Below are 14,555 nucleotides of genomic sequence, written 5' to 3'. Positions count from 1 at the left end.
CAGCACAGGGACTATAGTTAACAGTACTGTATTCTATACTTGAAAATTTCAAAGAAAGTAGATCTTCAATGTTCTCACTACAAAAAAATTATAATTATGGGTTGAGATGGTTGTGTTAACTAACCTTTCAGTGGTAATCATTTTATAATATAGATATGTATTAAACCATGTTGTACACCCTAACCTTGCACAATGTTTTATATCAGTTACATCTCAATAAAGCTGAAAAAAACACTAGAATCAGACAATAAAGGTCAGTGATTCTCAGAGAAGGGAATACAAATGATCACAGCCATTCTATTGCCCCAGTTTACTGTCTTGAGAGTTTCCTGACTACATCTGGAGTGATGGAGCTGAGTCTAGCTGTCTCAGAGTATGGATGACCAGAGTACCACAGAAGAGAGAGGTGAACAGGGAGAAAACTCCAGAGATATGCATAGGTCTACTTGACAATCAGCAGGTGTATGTAAGGAAACTTCTGAAGGCTGGGAAAATAATTCTCTAAAAGAATTAATAAAGGGATGCCTGGGTGGCTCGGTGGTTGATCGTATGCCTTCGGCTCAGGGCATGATCCTGGAGTCCTGTGATCGAGTCCCACATCGGGCTCCCTGCATGGAGCCTGCATCTCCCTCTGCTTGTGTCTCTGCCTCTCTATGTGTGTGTGTCTCTCATGAATAAATAAATAAATAAGTCTTAAAAAAAAAGAATTAATGAAATCAGTGCTTGGCATTCCCTGGGTTAGGAACAATTCTTGATCTTACCAGGTGAGATTCATTGTATACACCAAAAGTTATAAAACTCCCCTGAAGAAAACATTTAACAAAAATCTTTATTAAAAAACATGAAGGTGCCCTACTAATACCCAACATAAGTCCCACTCTTCAAGGAATTCAGTGGACCTGTCCAAAAATATGAAAACCAGTAAATGCTTACTTTCTAGTCAGAATATGAAAAAACAGTGAATTCGTAGCTAAGTGGAATGATTATACAGTGCTCTCAGAAAAATTAAACTTTTATCATCAGAAATATATTTAATAATTGATTTAAAACAGGTTGCTTTCTTAAACAGTTGCAACAGTTATACCATGAATATTGGAATAATAAAGACCTTAATTAAGAAAAAGAACCTAGATACAAATAAACAATATTAGGAATGTAAAGGGAATTACACACATAGATCAAGAATATTAAAAATTAATCACAAAATACTATAAACATTTTCAGGCACTTAACTTAAAAACATGGAAAAAGTAAATAATTTCTAGAAGTTAAATTACCAAATAGATTAAAAAGAAACAAATTGAATCAGTAGTCAAAAATCTACTGAATTAAAAAAACGCTAGATCCAGGCATTTTTATAGATGAGTTATAAAAATCTTCATAAAACAATTATCTGAATTGAAGTTTTCTATGGAATATAAGAGAGGATGCTCCAAAATTCTATTCCTAAGATTAGGATAAGGTTGATATAGAAGGAATAAAAAGATCAAGAAAAGGAAAGTAAAAGGCCAATTCAATTTAAAACTTATTTTCAAAATCTCAAGTGATATATTAACAAGTACAGCAATGTATTTAAAATTACATCAGGACTATCCAAACTTTATCCAAGAATAACAGGCTGATTTATGATTAGAAAAGCTATTTCTTGTCATTATACCTATCCATTTTACCTAATGTGAAGAAATTCAAAATGGAATGGAAGAAGGAGTACAAGGGTCAAGGAACCACATCAGCTTCAATAGAATAATCACATGGGATAATCTGTATCCAACTTCAGCTCTAGATACTGTAATATCAACATTAAATAGAGGTCTCAGGCTCAATTCTCCCAGGAAATCTGTGACCATGTTTGTTTTGACAAGTGAAATAGAAAATGTAAATTTGGCCATTCTTTCATCATCCAACAAGCCTTAGACAGAACAATCTAGACTGACAGTTGTCCCTGTTCACTTCAAATGTGACAACACCCCTGGTAAAAGAAGGCATTTTGGATAAAACACAAAAATTAAGATAATGAACGATTGTTGTAAAATTTGAAGGTTTTATCTCCAGATTTTTTTTGACAAAAGTGTAATTACTTATTTATTTGCTTATTCATTGTACTGTTAATTTTCCTTCAATCTTATTCACTTAAAGTTTCTTTGAAAATATAGTACGTGAATAGAGGTTTATTTCTTTTTTAAGGTACAAGATTACATATAATGAATAACAAGTCCAGTCCCCATGGACCCTCAGTAGAAGCTGTGTCTTCTACTTCACTGTTGGCAGTGTCTTAGGTATTTTTCTAAAAATGTAAAACACATACACACTGAGAGAGATATATATAAAACATTCATTTTACAGAAATATCATAATCTATTCAATGTATCCCCTATTGATGGTGATTTTGGCTGTTTCTATAACCACACATTTAAAGTAAAAGCTTGTTTCTCCTCTCTGCTACATGCAAATTGGTGAGGGCACTATTTTATATATAACATATGACACATTCTCTGCCACACAGTAATTGCTTCATAAATATTTTTTTGAATAAATGAACTAACAAACAAATCACTATTTATCAGAGCCAAGGGGGAAAAGAAGAAGGTGTAAAGGAAGGGGGAAACAATAAAGCTCTGTTATGTAGCCAGCTAAAGATCAGTGAGAAGTGAAAATAAAGCACTTGTGAAATTGAAATCTGAGTAGATGGAAAATTCAATTACTTTTTCAAAAATCCAATTGCCACATTTGTTTTTATAAATTCATGCTTTTTATTAAGAATGAACACTTTAAAAAAAAAGATTTATTTATTTAAGAAATAGAGACTGAGAGATTGAGCAGGGGGAGGGGCAAAGGGAGAGGAACAAGCAGAGCTGAGCAGGGAGCCAGATAAGGGACTCAATCCCAGGACCCCAAGATCATGACCTGAGCCAAAGGCAGATGTTTAACCAACAGAGCCACCCTACCATGCCCTAAGAATGAACACTTTAAATGGAAGAAAATGCCCAAAACACAGGATTGTTGTAAAAAATTTGGACATTCTATTCTAGGTTTTTTTGGTTAAAATAAATGTCCAATGCTGGCCTTATTATCAAGTTTTCTTCTGTTAATACATCTATCACTTTTTTGGAGAAATTCCTACATTCCAACATTTCTCAATAGTACCAGCTAATTTTCTTCATGTACTCAAATGGCATGAAATCTTTGGTGAGAATATCTTCTGGGCAGATTTATAGACCACTGAATTTTTGTCAAAGCTTATATACAAAGACCTGATAAACTATTATTGGAAATTTCTTCTTACAAATTAAGAAGACAGTGAATGGCTTTATTAAGAAATGGAAAGACCTCAATAGCCTGCCAAATCATGCTACTAAGACTCTTTAGATGCAAGGTTTGAAGGTAGAAAAAAAGGTACCACTACTAGTTTACTAAGTGAAGCAGAACCCTTAAGATAAAATGTTGAAAAGCGACTTGGAAACCTTGCAAACCACAGAGTATCTCTGGATGTCTAGCCCAGCAATATATCCTCAAATTCTTCTAAGCATAGACTTCCTTCAAGGTGGTAGATCAGGCCTTTATATGACATAGGTCCAAACTTGAGTAGCTTGCCTATACCAGCCATTCCCTAGCATGAGTAAGAATTTAGAAAATTTCAGAAAATACTCATAAGCAAACTGGGAATATATTAAAGTAATTAAAATGACAGTTTTGGAAAATAAATTTCTAAAAGGGTATTTTTTTTTTTTGTCTCCTTTCAGGTACACCTTCATTTTTTAAAAAATGCTTACAAGAAATGCTGTTAAAAGTATGCATGGAAAGGAGGAAACTGCAAGCATTCTCGATGAATTTAGGTTTTCTTTTCCCCTCTCTTCCTCCATCCAATTTCTTTTTATAAAAATGATTACCTTATTTATATGCCTGATATTAGAGTGGGCAGCATATTCTGAAAATCATGTTTTCTGTTTACTAGTGCTGATGATTGTTTTTGCTTATTTCTCATTTACAAGGTGAAAAACAGCTCAAGCAAAAATTAAGTTTTATGTTCAGAGGCTTGTAAAAAATTGCAAACAATAGTTTAGTTTTTGAAATAAGTAAGTGTACTATTATGGAAACCTAACATTATTTTCTTCCACATTTCAATGACAACAATAAACTAAGAAATGAGGGTAAGACTTCTACCAAACAAAAACACTAAAAGCTAAATTAGTCTAGATTTAATAGATGCATACACATATTCTTTTCTCCCAAAAGTACATATATATATATGTACACAGACATATCTAAAAGTAGAAACATGTATACTTATATTCGTAATAGAACTCAAATTAAATTGGCAGATTGCTACGACTATAATGTTTCTCATACAAGGGTAGGGCACATTAGTTTGTCTGAATGCTTATCACCAAGCTGCTTATTTATTTCTAAAGTGCTCAAGTTTGCAAGCAAATTTTTAGAAAATTTATTCCCAGGCACCTCAGTGGCTCAGTCAGTTAAGCATCTGCCTTCAGCTCAGGTAATGATTCTGGAGTCCCAGGACTGAGCCCTGCATTGGGTTCCCTGCTTGGTGGGGAGCCTGCTTCTCCCTCTGCCTCTGCTCCTCCCCTGGTCATGCTCTCTCACACTCTCTCTCTCTCTCTCTCTCTCTCAAATCAACCAATCAATCAACCCCCACTCTTGTTTGTTCTAACATGAATAATGAAAATGGCAATATAGTTATAACAGCTATTGTAATATATGCTACTCCCATTATCTTCAAGACACTGTGTTTAGCCTTTAAGAGAACTATTTCATTTACAACTCATAATAATCATGAAAAAGGAATTTATTCTTATAGACGAGGAAATGAAGTTTAGAAAGGTTAAGCAACTTTGTTCAAAGTTCCAAAGCTAATATGTGGTGCAGCCAGAATTGGGAGTTCAGGCCTTTATTATCCTTCCTGGTAGTCAACAGAATAAAATAAAACCTATTAAGAATAAATTTACTATAAGGTAGCATGAGTTGTAAATATTTAACTCGGACACCATCTTTGGGCTGATCCGTGGTGCATGTTTTGAGGGCAGCTGACCCACAGCCTACGCGCACTGCCTCCTGTGGAAGCCTGAGCCGGCTGTGGAGCTTTCTCCCTTTGTCTCATAATGATGTCCACCAACGAGAATGCTAATTTACCAGCTGCCCACCTTAACAGATTCAAGAACAAGGGGAAAAACAGTACAGAAATGAGGCGGCACCGAATAGAAGTTAATGTGGAGCTGAGGAAAGCTAAGAAGGATGACCAGATGCTGAGAATGAGAAATGTAAGCTCATTTCCTGATGATGCTACCTCTCCACTGCAAGAAAACCGCAACAACCAGGGCACTGCAAATTGGTCTGTTGATGACATTGTCAAAGGCATAAATAGCAACAATTTGGAAAGCCAGCTCCAGGCTACTCAAGCTGCTAGGAAACTACTTTCTAGCGAAAAACAGCCCCTCATAGACAACATAATCCGGGCTGGTTTGATTCCAAAATTTGTGGCCTCCTTGGGTAGAACTGATTGTAGTCCTATTCAGTTTGAATCTGCTTGGGCCCTCACTAACATCAGTGAACAGCTGTATGGGCTCTAGGAAACATTGCAGGTGATTGTTCAGTTTTTCCAGACTTGGTTATCAAGTATGGTGCAGCTGACCCACTGTTGGCTCTCCTTGCAGTTCCTGATATATCATCTTTAGCATGTGGCTACTTACATAACCTTACTTGGACACTCTCAGATCTTTGTTGCAACAAGAATCCTGCACCCCCGTTAGATGCTGTTGAGCAGATTCTTCCTACCTTAGTTCGTCTCCTACAACATGATGATTCAGAAGTATTAGCAGATACCTGCTGGGACATTTCCTACCTTACTGATGGTCCAAATGAACGGATTGAAATGGTTGTGAAAACAGGAATTGTGCCCCAACTTGTGAAGCTTCTAGGAGCTACTGAATTACCCATTGTGACTCCTGCGCTAAGAGCTATAGGAAATATTGTCACTGGGACACATGAACAGACTCAGACTGTAATAGATGCAGGAGCACTTGCTGTCTTTCCCAGCCTGCTAATGAACCCCAAAACTAATATTCAGAAGGAAGCTACATGGACAATATCAAACATCACAGCTGGTCACCAGGACCAGATACAGCAAGTTGTGAATCATGGATTAGTTCCATTCCTCGTTAGTGTTCTCTCTAAGGCAGACTTTAAGACACAAAAGGAAGCTATATGGGCTGTGACCAACGATACAAGTGGTGGAACAGTTGAACAGATTGTATACCTTGTTCATTGTGGCATAATAGAAACATTGATGAACCTCTTAGCTGCAAAAGATACCAAAATTATTCTGGTTATTCTGGATGCCATTTTAAACATCTTTCAGGCTACTGAGAAACTAAGTGAAACTGAGAAACTTAGTAAATGACTGAAGAATGTGGGGGTTTAGACAAAATTGAAGCTCTACAAAACCATGAAAATGAGTCTGTGTAACAAAGCTTCATTAAACTTGATTCAGAAGTATTTCTCTGTAGCAGAAGAGGAAGATCAGAGTGTGTGCCTGAAACTACCTCTGAAGGCTATACATTCCAAGTTCAGGATGGCACTCCTGGTACCTTTAACTTTTAGATTGTACAGCTGAGACAGAAAGTTGTTTGTTGTGTACTCTGGTAGAAGTTTGTCTTAACAGTTTCTCTACTAAGAACTCTTTTTAAATGTGTTTTGTTATTGTAGCACTTTTTACAACGAACCTATACTTAACCAGTTCCGAACTGTACAAACTGTATGAAGCTCCTTTCAGTGGGCTTCTTATTTCTATGTGGAATCTCCTATCTTACAGTGTCCTGTAAATAAAGATTAAATTCCACCCTTAAAATAAATAAATAAATAGATAGATAGATAGATAAATAAATAAATAAATAAATAAATAAATAAATAAATATCTGACTCAATGTTACCCTGATTGAGTTATCCATATTGGTCAGTATGGAGCCAAATATCCTCAGCTGTTTTAAGATAGGTGGAAAGAGTTTCCGGGCCACCAAAGAAATGTTACACTATGCCCTTTACCCAAGCCATACTCTGGGATATACATCATTCTAGTAAGTATGGATAAATTAGATGATTAATCATTACTATCACTGTAAAGATCATTCAAATCAGTGCCTTTTTAACCGCTGGTTAGGTACACTACAGTGGTTTTAGAGTAAGACAGATCTTGATCAGGGTCCTACTAGCTGTGTGACTCTGAAGTTATTTAGCCTAAGCTCCTGTTTCCTTATCTGTACTATGACAATAACAATAGTAACACAAACTGTGATCATATCTTACTTTTCCATGTGTACCTGAAAGATTTTTCCATCATGTCTCAAAGTAAAGGCTGTAAAAAAGAGAAAAAAGAAAGAAAAACAACAGTACACAAAGACTCATTTTGAGGACTAACTGCTCCAAAATAGTAGAGGCTCAATAAATGTTACCTATTAACATTTGTACTGTGTTCTATTGTTGAACAGCACAGAACACTGTGGAATAACTTTACGGTACATCCCTAAAATTTTATAAAGATTATAAAGAATATGATTACACCTTCTTCTTATGAATTATGCTACTGAGCTGACTGGTCTATATTCAAATAAGTGTTTACATAGGACCATGCTTAGAAAACTCAATATACTAGAATATAGTAAGTCCTCTGAGAGAAAATAATCACTAATATTAAGCTACTATCTTTTTTTAACAAAAGAATCTCTTGGGTCATCAAAGAATTATGTAGTTTCTATCTGTTTCTTATGGCATCTTGGAGATGTTAGCTGAAAACTATCAAAATAATAAATAGTAACTTCCCTAGTTATTCTGCACACTCACATCATAGTCTGCTAAGAATATTTGAAGGAACATGAAAGAAGGATGGCTTTAAAAAATTTCAGTAACATTAAAATAGCTTATCATATAAGAAAGAAAGATAATCCTTCTCCAGAACAAAAGTCTTGGTAACTGCTATAAATGAATTAACAGCATTTGAAAGAATACTATATAAATTATATGACAATATCAAGAATTTTAACTGAACACTGCTGCTGTCAAAGCAATGATTAATAAGTACATTTAATCTTCAAATTATGCATACTCACATCCAAGTAAAAAATGTGGTTTTTATTATAGAAGATCTGCAGTTGAAATCATAACATATCAAAATTATAACTTTCCATTTTGCATACATATGTGCATGTGGTCATTTCTGAGTACATTTATTTAACCTGGTTAAAAAAATCATTCCTAAAATTAAAAATATAATAAAAAAAATCCCAACAGAATCTAAAGGGACCAAAAATTAATTTCAATTTGACTGGAAAGGTTTTAGATTCCAGATCACCAGTTTGTCAGGTCATTTATAAACTTCATTTCCATTGTTACAAGTCTGTTTTTTCTAGCCCAGATAATATGATTTATGTTCATACTTTAAGAAACACAGAATAATTATCAGTCCCAGCAGTAATGTTTTAGAGTATAAATGATAGAAGAAAATGCCGTGAAAAATAAACAGATGACTCTCACCAAGTTCTTTGATAAAGAATATATGTCAAATTCTACTTAATGCAAAGTGACCTTTCTTCTCAAAATCAGGTAACTGGTTTGAAACTACTACTAACCAGACTGAAGAATATCATGGAAATGAGAAAAAGAAAATGACACTTTATTTTTAGGAAGAAATGAACCCTGCAAACAAGTTTCCCCTATCATTTCACCTCAAAAAAGAAAATCTAATACTTTGAGTTCATATTAAAATAGTCAAATAGACACAAGACAGTTCAAGATAAGTCCGTATTTAAATACTTTTGAAATGTGGCTAATGAAATTGTAGTTTATTATATCCATTCATGTTAATGATACTCTGACCCTTAGTGACAGATTTAAGGATTAATAAATAACAAAGATTAGATATTCTAATTTGTATTTTAAAAATTCACATTTAAAAGCAATTTTTCACTTAATTTTTTAATTACTTTTTTTAAAAAGATTTCAATTATTTGAGAGAGAGAAAGAATGAGAGAGCAAGAGTGAGGAGGTGGAGAGAGGGAAAGGCCGACTCTGAGCTAAGCATGAGACTGATGTAGGGGGTAAGCGGCAGGCAACACAAGCCACCCAGGTACCTCTCTGTACTTATAATAGAGATTTCTTAGTCAAATTGGCAGTGTAAGGTTCATTAGAAAAGTGCATTTCAGAAAAGCATATCATCTCACAACTATTTTAATTTTTTATAAAATCAAAAATTATCTTTACATAGATATTAAGCAGACAAGTTTAGTCTGTATCTTTACTTTGTGAAATACAGAATCTACAGTGCTATGATAAAACTTTGAACATTTCAAAAGCAAAAAAATCTTGTTTGCTAAAGGAATAATTATCCCTCTTTCAAAATAAAAGTAGTAGATTCCTCACCTAACCTCAAAATTTATTTATTTTAGTTGTTATATTATTCTTTATTTAAAGTAGTGGATATTTTCCTTACTCTTCTTTTTCACTTGGAAAAAGTAAATATAAGGCATCTATATGTGCATTGGCACATAAAGACTCATAAAAGGAGTGCAGTCCAGGTGACTATTTTACAGTGATTCAAGTAAATCAAGAAAAATACATGGTAAAGATCAACAAGCAATGTAAGATTAGCTTGGAAATCCTATGGTATTATGGTGGGGATGATAAATAGTATTGAAGCCTGGAAGGACTGATCAATTGCCTGAACTAGTTGTAAGAAACTATACTGGATCCATCATATGTGAATACAATGGGAAAGAAACTACCAAAAGAATATACACAGAATTTACTCTTTGGAGACACGGTCTCACAGCCTTGTGCAGTTCTGATTTAATAAATATTAATATTTACAAGAATGTACCCTTTCCTAAAAGGGGTCATTTATATTACATCTGGGACTATGAAGATTCTGGAATCCCAGACAGAACATTCCATTCATTTAAGGCAATCGCTCCACTTTTTGACATAATCTACAGGTGGTCTTCACTGACTTAGCCTTAATCGGGCCTCAGAATGCTTTAGAGTACTTTAATCACTTTATGTATTTGGTCTTCAATCCAATTCAATTTTATTGAATATTTACTATGGCTTAAAATTGTACCTGACAGTAGGACAAATACCAGGGGATACATGATAGGTAAAACATGTATCCGACACTTATCCTATCTTTAAAAAGCTGTCTAGTAGGGAAAGGCCAGGGTGAAAAGTGCAACACAAATTTGTGTCTAGGTAGCAGAGAGGAGAAAGTGATTAGACTATGGAGTTACTATACAGATTGAGGAGAGGCAAAGGTGGCTTTACAGAAAGGATAATGCATGAGTTATATTTTAAAGGATAAACTAGAACTAGGCCAAAGGAATGGAAAGCATTCTATAGGTAGAAACAACAACACATGCAAAGGACTGGTGGTATAAAATGGAATAACAGCAGCTCAGTACTACTGATTTGATAGTGGACATAGTGGAAAATGAAAGCAAAAAAGATAGGTAAGAGCCAGATCATAAAGACCTCTTATGCCATCCAAAGGAGGTTAAATGTTTATGATTGTATGCCACTAAAGGGTTTTAAACAAGTTGTGGCAAGATAATATTGTCAAGAGCATTCACATCAGCTGTATTACAGGGAATAGAAGACAGGGAGGGATGCAGACCAATCACTATAGCAGTGATAGTTAGAACTAAGAGAGCAGTAATTATGGCAGGAGATGCTGAGGAGTTTGATGGCATACTACTAGATAGAATCTGGGGAAAAGAATCTCTTTCTGCTCCTCTACTTCCATAACAAATCCAGAGTAAAATCATAAAAGATAATAGATGTGAAGAGAAATACTGTTTAAGAAGTAAAAGGAAAGAACTGAGACTTCAGGAGATTACCTCTCTCATCAATTTAGAGAACTGGGATTCCTAAGTGAATCAAAGATACTGCCTTTAAGAAATAGTTGATGAATCTTATAAAAAACAATAACAATAATGAATAGGAAAGGAGAGGGCAATCAGGTTCTTTTCTCTTTCTCTCTTTCTTTTCTTTTCTTTCTTTTTTTTTTTTTTTTAGAGATTTTATTTATTCATAAGAGACACAGAGAGAGAGGCAGAGAAACAGGCAGAGGCAGAAGCAGGCTCCATGCAGGGAGCCCGATGTGGGACTCGATCCTGGGACTCCAGGATCATACCCTGGACCGAAGGCAGGCGTTCAACTGTTGAGCCACCCAGGCATCCCTGGTTCTTTCCTCTTCACAAACAATATTAATCCTTTAAAATGGTACAGAAATATAATAATAATCATGATGACAATAATAATAATACATCTGGTAATTATGATGATTAGCCAGATTTTAAATCGATTCTGAATCTAACATGAAAGAATGCTTTTAAAAAAAGGCATAGGTTAATATCATATTTTAAAATCAATTATACCATATACTGGTAGTACATAATGCCTGACCTACTTGGAATTCAACTAAGAGCAATGAAGTGAGCCAAACATCTTCTGAGTAGTAAGGTAGATAAAAAGTCTCAGCACTAGAACCTATTTGGTAACTGCCAATAAGACAGGGAAAATGGACAAAAGGGAAGCCTACCCACTTGAAGGGAGAAAAAAGTATTGGTAGAAAAACCTCACCAGGTATAACAGTGAATATTTACTTTTAAGAGCAAAAAAGGTATCCTAAAACTACTCAATGGAAATTTTAGTTTTTTTGATTTCTCATTATTCCTATTCAGTTAAATAAAAAGAAATATAATTTGTGGAACATAATTGACTTGCATTTGAAAAACAAAAAGCACTTTATAAAGAATAACCACCTTATCATTGCTAAGGAACTTCTGGAAGACTTAATGAAGATATGCTACAGCATCATGTGAAAGGTAATATAACTGTAAATTTAATCTGTTACTTGAAAATAAAAGGAAAGAAAGGGCACGAAGGAAGGGAGAAAAGAAGGAAGGGAGGAAGGACAAAACACTCAATATATCCCCAAACAATAATCCTCACTTAGAGAGCAGCTACTTTGTCTTATTCAATTCTATGAACATGGCATGCCCTAGCCCAAGTGCTGGCACGTAGTAAGTGCTCAGGAAATGCCTATCAAATGACTGATGCATTTAAGAATGACTAGAGATAGTTTCCTAACAAGTAAAAGAGAGGAATATTTTAATTATAATCTTTATAATTAAGGAAGACCTCACCACTTATTTCATTCTCTAAGAGAACACAATTACATCCCCTAGAAAAAGCCAATACTTGAATAAAGGGGGGGAGGGGAATAGGTCATAGGTCACTCCCTCTCCCTCCACCAAACCTCCCTCCACCAAACCCTCATGCTTTTGTCCATGAATTACAAATGTAAACTTGTATTTCAAGTCACACTCACAATCATTTTTTGTGAACTACTTTCAAGCAGGGAAATGATTATGACATAAAACTAAAGTAAAAATTCTTCATATATATCCATAGGCATTCAATGCCTGTTTTAAAAATGGAGCTGTCAAAAAACCAACTGCACATATGGCTGCAAGTGCACAAGGATGCAGAAACACCTTCATAATTAATCCCTGTGTTAACAAACAATTAGAAACTTCCTCAAGAACTAGGAGGTAATATCTAGAAGCAATGACCTTTTATTTCCAGTTAAAATTTTATTAATTTGTAATAAATTTTATACCCTTTTGAAAAATATTTTTTTTATTTATTCATGAGAGACAGAGAGAGAGAGAGAGAGAGAGAGAGAGAGAAAGAGAAAGGGGCAGGGATACAGGCGGAGGGAGAAGCAGGCTCCATGCAGAGAGCCTGATGTGGGACTCGATCCAGGATCATGCCCTGAGCTGACAGCAGACACTTAACCACTGAGCCACCCAGGCATCTCAATTCTATATCCTTGTAGTCACAACCGAATCATGCAAAGAATTGTTATAATCAATCTGTGACTTTCCTGCAGTGTTAACCATATCAGTAAAGCAAACTGCTACTAGATTCTCTCTCTCTCTCTCTCTCTCTCTCTCTCTCTCACATGCCCCCCCTCAAAGCCAACTTGAACAGTGCACATTTCCTTTGGTTAATGTACTAGAATTGTTTAAGGGAAAGACTACTAATTTTTAGCTGAGATATTAAAGATGAGACCCACTTCAAAAAGCCCTCTAGCCTCAAACTACACTATCTTACAGATTAAGACCAAAATATTCTCCTCAGCCTTCCCTCAAGTCACAAATGAAAAAATGATCATTGGTTTGTAAAACCACAATCATAATAGCACTATCTAACCTTTAATAACTTAACTTCATTTAATCCAATCGTATCAAGCTGCTTTGCCAATGTTAATTAAGCTATATAAAATCCCAGTGAGGTAAGTAAGCATTATCAACAACTGAGGGTTAATCCTTTCAAAGAAAAACATGGATTTTACTTATATATCATCTTGCTGTCTGACTGAAGTAGAACACAGTTGTCCGAATAAGGAAGTTCAAGTTTAAAGGCAGAATGCATTATAAGCTCTCAGAAGTAGAATTTCATGTCCCATTCATGTTCTTCAATACTTAAATCTAATCCTGAACTAAATATCAGTTTGTTTGTTTTTTTTAATTTTTGTTTTTTGCTTTTCATTGAAAATAGTAACAAATGACAGGCCAAATGAAAACCACATAGACTGTTAAAAGCAAGTTCAAAAGTAAATTTGAGTTTCTTTATATTGAAATGGGAAATTTAAAAACCACTCATTCCATATTTATTGAAGTAACAAATGTATTCACATAACAATTCACGAAGAAGCATTTCCCTCAAAAGACTGAGCTTTGTTTCCAAAGTATCAACAAAGTACTTACTATTTCCTACCATCATTGCACAGCACTGTTATATATGTGTGTGTTTTAACAAAATATAGGTAAAATAACTCAAATTTTAGGATACAACATTTTCCCAAGTAAATACTGAAATGCTTTTGTTTGTTTTTCCTCTACAATGAAATGATGAATGTGTAAAATTCCTCAAAATATAACACTAACATCACCTCTTCTCCCCACAGAGATTTTTATCAAGACAGATGGAGTGGCAGAAGGAGGTGAAAGAACATTACTATCATGTGCCCTCAGGCATATAATTGCAGCCTGAAGCATGAAAGCTATTTTCAACAAATACCAGGAGATTGTTGAAACAATGTTTTAAGTAGGATTTTACTGAGGTACTGAACCCTGGCAGTGTCTTGAAACTTTTTGTCTGGAGTTAAGAATCACAGGTTTTTACTGTGTTCCTACTTCACAAAATAACTAGTTTTCCCACATGCTTAAGTATCTTTTAGACACTAATCCATTTCCAGGAAATGAATGAATGACACATTAGGTTCCAGCACGCTGCCATCTAGGCAACAAAACTTTTCCGTTATTATTATTCCCCAATGTTTGCTAAAGAGGGAAGAAAGAGAAAGAGACCTCCCAAAGGATTTTCCCCATAGTACCTATTCTTTGGCCCCATGATGCAAAGATATAAAAACAATTCTGCAAGTTATGTGGAGACGTTCAGCTTTCAACAAAAGCATAATCTCTACT

The 14,555-nt window shown here is 34.8% G+C and overlaps 1 protein-coding gene and 1 pseudogene across 14 annotated transcripts in view; one reads left to right on the top strand and one right to left on the bottom strand.

Moving 5' to 3' along the window:
* The window catches only part of FUT8 (fucosyltransferase 8), a 301,256-nt gene that overhangs the window by 111,025 nt on the left and 175,676 nt on the right, over nt 1–14,555 (bottom strand). The gene's annotated exons all lie outside the window — the stretch shown is intronic.
* Nucleotides 5,121–6,647, top strand: LOC112657617 (importin subunit alpha-1-like; annotated as a pseudogene).

Source organism: Canis lupus, chromosome 8, assembly GCF_003254725.2.
Source record: "Canis lupus dingo isolate Sandy chromosome 8, ASM325472v2, whole genome shotgun sequence".
In the NCBI taxonomy this organism is placed as follows: Eukaryota; Metazoa; Chordata; class Mammalia; order Carnivora; family Canidae; genus Canis; species Canis lupus.
Note: the sequence above shows the minus strand (reverse complement) of the source record. Positions and strands in the feature narration are given on the sequence as shown.